This window comes from Nomascus leucogenys, chromosome 19 (genome assembly GCF_006542625.1).
Source record: "Nomascus leucogenys isolate Asia chromosome 19, Asia_NLE_v1, whole genome shotgun sequence".
NCBI lineage: Eukaryota > Metazoa > Chordata > Mammalia > Primates > Hylobatidae > Nomascus > Nomascus leucogenys.
Genome location: NC_044399.1, coordinates 9,267,210 through 9,275,745, shown reverse-complemented (window position 1 = coordinate 9,275,745; position 8,536 = coordinate 9,267,210). Strand labels below are relative to the sequence as shown.

The window sequence follows — 8,536 nt, the reverse complement described above, 5'->3', positions numbered from 1 at the left end:
GGTCAAGGAAGTTGCCAGGGTTGCAAAGCTAGTGAGTGGTACAAAAGGAATGCACACCCAATGTGCCCTGATTCCCAGTTCTAGGCCTTTCCATGGCACTGTGCTGCTTCCCACAGTGGGTGTGGGGAGGAAAGGGGATGGCAGTAACAGGGGGTGGCACCACTTCTCTAAGGTGGTGGGAAGGGAGAGACGTTTCTGGATTCATGAGGACACCTGTTGGCTTTCTCCTTGGACCCTTTCCCCCTCTGCTGCAAAGTAAAGACAGGACACTCACAGGGGACCAAGAGTCAGGGCAGCCACTAGCGCCAATGGTGCTGCCTGCAGAAGGGGCTGAGCTGGGCTGAAGGCCCCGCTGAGGTGGCCCGGGGAGTGACCTTGAAGATAGCAGTCGGCAGAAGGCAGGGATGGGGAGGACTGTAGTGGGGAAAAGACAGACCTTTGTTCTCAGGCGCTCCAGGAGGGATAACAGGACTGTGGGGTGCGGTGACAGGAAGGGAGGGTCGCAGGCAGGGTCGCAGGCAGTGTAGCTGTCGGCTTAAAGGCAGGGTCGCAGGCAGCGTAGCTGTAGGCTTTCTGAAAATCAAAGCTGCCTGTAGACAGGCTCCCCTGGAGGCGGGTGCTCCTGTGGCAGGTGTGGACTCCAGCTTGCACAGCCTCCTGCCGGGATTGCGGAGGGGTCACCCTCCAGTGGGACAGGCTTCCAACATTCTTCAGACACTTTCTCAACATTTTATGAAGCCATTTTATTACAAAGCCTCACACGATTATGATTAGGCTTTTGGTATCCGTAACTGAGAAAATGTGCAAGAATGAAAAGCCACTATAAATTTCACATTGCCTTTCCAGGGATATATTTTATTGAATATGACAGCATCTGCAGAGGTGTTTAAAATGGTCATAAGTACAGGGCAAGGCTTGGACTGGGGCCAATCCTCTGTCGGGCAGAGAATCACAGGGCAAAGGGCCTGGAGGTAAACACGTCCCCCACTAGACCAGTAGCCGGGTGGCTGGGGGCTGCATCTCTGCTGAGTCCCTGAGCAGATCCAGACCGGCTTCAGTTCGTGTCCCAGTGCCAGAGGACCCCTCCTACAGCAGCCTGCCCCAGGAGAAGAGTCCTTCCTGCGGGAAGTTCACGGTTCCCAGGCAGCCCCCAACAAAGCCAGGTCCCTGCAGACGACCCCTCTCAGCCTGCCTACCCAGAAAGGGAGCCCACAGCCCCTGAACTGGCCACCCCCACCATCGTCCGACCTGCTGAGGGATGTGATGAGAGCAACTGTTTTACACTGAGGCCTTGTCACATGCCAGGCGCCTTGTCAAGCCCTTTGATGCAGTAGCTGATTTACACCTCCATTACCTGGGTAGGATTATTCACCTCATTTTACCGACATGGAAACTGAGGCACAAAGAGGTTACTTTACCTGCCCAAGGGAATATAACTAATAAATAGCAAAGCTAAGGTTTTTATTCAGACACAGATAACTCTGGAGCCTGTGCTGTTCATCTCTATGCAGGAATAAACTGAGAACTTTGGGGCGTTTTATGCTGCAAGTATTGAAAAGCATAAAACTCCCCAACCCAAAGGAGATTCCTTGTGGCTGCTGTGAGGAAGAACCACAAACTGAATGGCTTAGAACAGCACAAACGTGTCCCCTCACACACTGGAGGCTAGAAATTGAATATACAAATGTCAACAGGGCCGTGATCCTGCTGAAGGCTCCAGGGGAGGACCCTTCCTAACTTTTGTAACTTCTGGTGTCATCAGCAGCTGCTGGCGTTCCCTGGTTTGCAGGTGCCTCACTTCAGTCCCTGCCTCCCTGTGTGGCTGTCTCCCTGTGTGTGGTGTCTGTGTCTCTTCTCCTCTTCATATGACATCAATCTTTTTTGGCATTAGGGCCTGCTCTACTCCAGTATGACTCCATCTGTTTTTTTTTTTTTTTTTTTTTGAGACAGAGTCTCGCTGTCGCCCAAGCTGGAGTGCAGTGGTGCGATCTCGGCTCACTGCAGGCTCCGCCCCCCAGGGTTCATGCCATTCTCCTGCCTCAGCCTCCCGAGTAGCTGGGACTACAGGCGCCCACCACCACGCCCGGTTAATTTTTGGTATTTTTAGTAGAGACGGGGTTTCACTGTGTTAGCCAGGATGGTCTCGATCTCCTGACCTTGTGATCCACCTGCCTTGGCCTCCCAAAGTGCTGGGATTACAGGCGTGAGCCACCATGCCTGGCCGACTCCATCTTAACTAATCACATCTGCAATGACCCTATTTCCAAATAAGGTCACATTCTGAGGTTCTGGGAAGAACATGAATTTTGGGGGGACGCTATGCAATCCAATGCACCCAATAATATCATTCAAGATAAAAACAGTCAACAACTTTACAAGAAGTGTAGGAAAAGTCCAGAAGGCTTCTAATTTTTTTCCTATGATGACTTTGATTTTTAAAAACAATTTTTGGCCAGGTGCGATGGTTCATGTCTGTAATCGCAGCACTTGGGAGGCTGAGGCAGGAGGATCACTTGGGGCCAGGAGTTCGAGACTAGCTGGGGCAACATGGCAAAACCCTGTCTCTACTAAAAATACAAAAATTAGCTGGGCGTGGTGGTGCACACCTGTAGTCCCAGCTACTCAGGAGGCTGAGACAGGACAACCCCTTGAACCCGGGAGGCGGAGGATGCAGTAAGCCGGGATCTAGCAAATGAACTCCAGTCTGGGTGACAGAACTCTGTCTCAAAAAAACCCAAACAATTTTTATCAGAAAAAAAAATGTTTTCAGCGTTGTTGCTGGCCTTGCTGGTGCCCTACGTGCATGCTCACTCAGCCTCTTGGAAGCCATCATGGAGGAATGATGACGCTCAGGAAAGTGTGTTCTCTCAGTGAGCAGCCCCAGGCAGGGGCGGTACAGCAGTTTCCACAGCCCCTTTTCCTGGGACCCCACTCATCCTAGCACCACCCGGCCTCATTGAGGACTGCTGTCCTGGCTTTCTCACTGTTCACGTGTTGCCAGCAAAGCTGCTGGCTCTCTCAGACCCCACCTGTGGCTGCAGGTGATGTGCCAGGCACAGACCCCTGGCCCCAGCTGGACATCTGGAACTTAGGACCAAGACACGTCAGCTTAGTCTTAACTAATAACTTGAATGGAGAAGCTGCGTTGTTTTTTTTTTTTTTTTGAGACAGTTTCGCTCTTGTCACCCAGGCTAGAGTGCAGTGGTGAGATCTCGGCTCACTGCAACCTCCACTTCCTGGGTTCAAGTGATTCCCCTGCCTCAGCCTCCCGAGTAGCTGGGACTACAGGCGCCTGCCACCATGCCCGGCTAATTTTTTGTATTTTTAGTAGAGACGGTTTCACCATGTTGGCCAGGCTGGTCTTGAACTCCTGAAGTCAGGTGATCCACCTGCCTCAGCCTCCCAAAGCGTTGGGATTATGAGAAGCTAAATTTCGAGAGCAGTGGAGACTACATGTCATGCCACATGGACAGAGAAGGAGGAAAATCTCATCTCCAGGAAAAGAAAAATGCAGATTCACAAAGAGAAGCCAGGATGAGACACAGGTGGAGCCGAACCATGAGTTCCCATCGCTCCTGAAAGCCGGCTCAGTTCTTACCCTCAGATTCTGGGAGATACCCCCAAATCCTTACAAGAATTCCCCTTTGCAGCTTGAAGATGGATTTCTGGAACCTGTAACTAAAATAGTCCCAACAACTGACCCCACCCATTAACCAAGCGCAGGTGCAGGCCAGAGGCACAGCTGAATGCCTCCCCCAAGTGGCATCTCCAGTGACCTCACACTGGTTCCTGAGATGGCCCCAAGTGAAGTACAGCAAAGGAAACCTCGGGAGAAGACATGTCCTGATCCATCACTGGAGCCTGAGGTCCTCTTTCTGGTTGAACACGTGAGGCAGGTGCTACTCTTCTCCTTCCTGTATGGATGAGAAGGGCTCAAAGGGTTAAGTAACATGATTGAGGTAACACCAACGTGAGTACATTTGCCTTAGTCCATTTTCATTGCCATAAAGGATATATCTGAGCCTGGGTAACTTATAAAGAAAAGAGGTTTCTTTGGCTCATGGTTCTGCAGACTCTACAACAAGCATGGTGCCAGCATCTGCCTCTGGTGACGAATTCAGGCTGCTTCCACTCATGGCAGAAGGCAAAGGGAAGCCGGTATGTGTAAGAATCACATGGGGAGAGGGAAAGCCAGAGAGAGAAGAGAGAGGTTCCAGGCTCTTTAAACAACCAGCTTTTGAGGGAACTAATAGAGCAAGAACCTACTCATTATAACAAGGACAAGGACAGTACCAAGACCTTCATGAGGGATTTGTCCCCATGACCCAAACACCTCCCATAAGCCCCCACCTCCAACATCAGGGATCAAATTTCAACATGAGGTTTCAGGAGACAAACATCCAAACCACAGTAGCATTACAGCCGGAATTCCAAGTGTGGCTGACCCCAGCCAGTGTATTGGTTGTTGTTCACACATGTTACAGCCATGAGTCGTCATTCATGCCACCTACTACCAGTGGACAATGACCTCGTGGTGCATGTACCCTCAGTGATCCATCTGGCCACTGCAGAGACAGGTGAGCTTGAAAAGGAGCCACCAGGGCCACAAATCAGAAAATGCGGGATCACAAACAGAATTGCGGGATACAATTCTTTGGCATAGAAAGGGCCAGGCAAAATTATGACAACACAGTGCATTAATAATTAATTAGTGCTTAATCAGGAGCTCTACATAGCAGTTCATTACCCAAGGACACTCCCCATTATAACTGTAGCAGATGGGTCTGGGCAGGCAGCCCTACCAGCCTCTTTTGAAGCTCACCAGTGACTTTGAGGCTCCCCTTCCAGGGGAGGTCACTAACTTCCCCTAGACCTGGCGACCAGTAGCTGGTGTAAGAGGTCCCCAAGAACAGGGGTGATCTGACTCACCCTGGAGAAGTTTCAGACATGCTGAGAAGGCAGCGCCCTTGCTTAAAAATAACTCCTTAGCTTTCTGCAGTGGCAGTACCATAGCCAATGAGGTTTGCCTGAGGCATGATTATTGCTAATTGAAAACTTTTCCCTATAGCTTGCCATGACAACTTGAAATATAGTTGGCATTGAGGATTTTTGAGACTCTCTACAGGGGCCGAACAACCAAAAAACATAAAAATTTAACTCTTCCTCAGCTTCACTTTGGCACAATGCCAGAGAGACCTCTATTAAGTTGTGAACATTTGTGCAGCCCCCCACCCCCCAACTTCAAATACAAATGGCCATCAGGGAGCTAAAATCTTCTGCATTCGTTGGTTGTAGGAGTCCCCCACTAGGGTACGAGTGTTGAGGGTGTAGGGGCAGGAACCACATGTGAGTCGTTTTTGTATCTGCCACGCTATGTGACAGGTGGGTGGATGGATAGATGGGTGGATGGATGGATGGGTGGATGGTTGGGTGGGTGGATGGATGGATGGGTGGAGGGATGGGTGGGTGGATGGGTGGATGGATGGGTGGGTGGGTGGATGGATGAGTGGATGGGTGGGTGGATGGATGAGTGGATGAATGGATAGATGGATGGGTGGGTGGGTGGAGAGACAGGAGTGAAAAATACACAACAGAGGGAGAGGAAAATCAGTCTATCCTTGCTTGTTTCCAGCAAAGAAGAACGTAGCTCCTGACTGGCTGCCACATATGTGTCTGAGCAGCGAGTTCCAGGGACCTTCTCAGTGGTGCCTATGGCCTCTCCAGGCAAATAGCGCAGGCCTGGCCGGCATCCAGAAAGAACGCCAGGCTGCCTCTCCTTGCCGGTCGCACACCCTCACCTGGGGAAAGACCCCAGACAGAGCCCGCAGGGCCTACAAATAGCAGAGTCCCTGGCTCTGAGCACAGGCAAGGGAGAGGGGACAGGAAACGGGACTTGGGCGCCAAGTCACTCCCCTCCCTTGCGCTGGCGGAAGGGCAGGCGCCACACCTCTAGGAGGAAGGCAGATGGGAGAGGGCTGAGCCCTTCCGGGGGCTCAGAGGATCAAAGGCACTGACGTCCTAAAAGAACTGGAAACCAGAAACAGGGCCGGGCGCGGTAGCTCACGCCTGTAATCCCAGCACTTTGGGAGGCCGAGGCGGGCGGATCATGACAGAGCGAGACTCCGTATCAGAAAAAAAAAAAAGAAAAACACCGGAAACAGGATGAGCTGGGTCTGCAGAAGCGGCGTGTGGGACACACTCCCCGCAAGGGCTTTGTAGATAGGAACCCAGCACAGACTTCCCTCTTATCAACAGGACCGAGGCATGAGAACACGAGGGTCAGCCTGGGCTCCCTGACCGCAATCTCCCCAGAAGGGAGTCTGGACAGCGAGTCTTGCCTCTGCTGCTCCTCTGGGGCCTCCTGATGCCTGGCAGGGAGAGGAGCCACCATGTCAGGGTTTCTGAAATTAAACTGTTCTCAGAGTTGCAGCCGTCAGGAAGGGACAGCAAGAGCCAGCTAACAGGAGCGTGAATGTTTCCAACGCAATCCGTCTAGGATGGGAAAAGAAAGACCAATTTTCAGCCTTGCCAGACTCCTAGGGATGGGCTGAGCATGCGGACTCTCTCACTCACCAGCCGATGACCTTGGCCAAGCACCTCGTTGCCTCTGAGTCTTGGTTTCCTTATTAATAAAACGATAAAAGTCCTGATCTCACAAGGCTGATGTGAGAGCCAGAAATAGCGATGGTGTGTGACAGGCCCGCAACCCTTCCAGTTCCTCTCCCTCACCAGCAAGCCAGACGCCCTTTTCATGCAGGGTTTCAGGCAGCCACATGCTTCAGGAGAAGCAGGACTCCCTCGGAGCCTAGTACAGTGTCTTGATTGGTCTAAGCCAGTCATGGTGACCCGGTGATTAGTTTATGAACGGGCGTGTAACTTCGTTCTGACTAACAGGACACGAGGGGAAGTCTCTGGGTGAATTTGGGGAAAGTTTCCCTTACTCTTAAAAAATGAGCCATAAAGAAAGGGCTTTCTCTCTTTCTGACCTTTGGGTGTGGTTGGGTGAGAACACGATACTTAGGACTGCTGCAGCCATATTGTGACCTAAAGGAATAATACCCAACATAAAAGCCAAGAGGCTAATGATGGCAGAGTGTCGAGATGAAAAGAAGCCAAGTCCTTGGTGACAGCCTTGAGCGGTTGAATTAATTTCCCTTGGGATGTCCCCACCTTGAGACATCTCATTAAGTGAGAGAACGCTGTCCCAAGGTTAGAGACACAGGATAGTGGGGGTCAGGGGCAAAGGCTCTGGAGCTTGACTGCTCAATCCACCACCACTACCACCAAGGACTTTTGGCTTGTTTATTTTCTCTCTCTTCTCAGTTTCCTCATCTGTGAAATGGGGATAGTGATAATAACCGTATCTGGTTCATGAGATCATTGTGAGCTTGCAGTGAGCGGAGATTGCGCCACTGTACTCTAGCCTGGGCGACAGAGCGAGACTGTCTCAAAAAAAGAAAAAAAAAAGGCAGCTAGAAGCAAAAAAAAAAAAGAGTGGCAGTAGGTTACCAGAATTCTGGCCCTAAACCTGAGTGAGATTTGGGGCTTATGCTACAAATTTTCAGCAGACAATTTTTCTTTTTTTTCCCGTAAAGCCAGAGTCCAGGCACAGGCAAGCAAGAATCCCAAACACCTTTCTTGGAAGTGGTGGTGGTGGTCTTATGTTGGGGGTGGGTCTCCAATGTGACCTTCTACCTCGAATGAGTCGCTAGTATCCCTCCTGTGTGACCCAGTATCTTCCCAGGCAAACCCCAGTTTCAGTGACCACTTTTCTCTCTGGATTTCTGTTTTCTTGACTTTCTGGCCTCCGGTGACATTTTCCACCTTTCTGCCAATTTGGCCCTGCTTGTTCAAGGTTTTCCACCCAATTTGATCTAGGATTTGTGTGCATTCTGGCATCTACACTCTCATGTTTCCCTTTAGAAATAAATGGTTTCAGCTGGCCACGGTGGCTCACACCTGTAATCCCGGCACTTTGAGAGGCTGAGGAGGGAGGATCACCTGAGCTCAGGAGTTCGAGATCACCCTGGTCAACATGGTGAAACCCTGTCTCTACTAAAAATACAAAAATTAGCCGGGCATGGTGGTGTGTGCCTGTAGTCCCAGCTACCTGGGAGGCTGAGGCAGGAGAATTGCTTGAACCTGGGAGGCGATTGCAGTTAGCCGAGATCGCAGCGTTGCACTCCAGCCTGGGAGACAGAGCGAGACTCCAAAAAAAAGGAGGGAAAGGAAAGGAAGGGAGGGGAGGGGGAGGGGAGGGGAGGGGGAGGGGAGGGGAGGGGAGGGGGAGGGGAGGGGAGGGAGGGAGGGGGAGGGGAAGGGAAGGGAAGGGAAGGGAAGGGAAGGGAAGGGAAGGGAAGGGAAGGTTTCTAAATCAGGTTGGAAGGGTCTGAGGTGAAAGCCACTAATCCTAAGACTCACAAGCAAGAGTGTATGCCCGGGGGTGGATGCTGGCTGGAAGAGCTTCTCCTGAACACATATCCAGATGACTGCTCAGCCTGATCTCTGTGCTCTTCTCCAGCCAGGGCATGGCCTT

At 51.4% G+C, this 8,536-nt stretch overlaps 1 non-coding gene across 1 annotated transcript; it reads left to right on the top strand.

Annotated features, from left to right (window-relative positions):
- Nucleotides 1-4,987: 4,987 nt before the first annotated feature.
- Nucleotides 4,988-5,128, top strand: LOC115831675. The gene has a single exon (XR_004027182.1). It is a non-coding gene; the product is annotated as a U4 spliceosomal RNA (small nuclear RNA).
- The last annotated feature ends 3,408 nt before the right edge of the window (nt 5,129-8,536 follow it).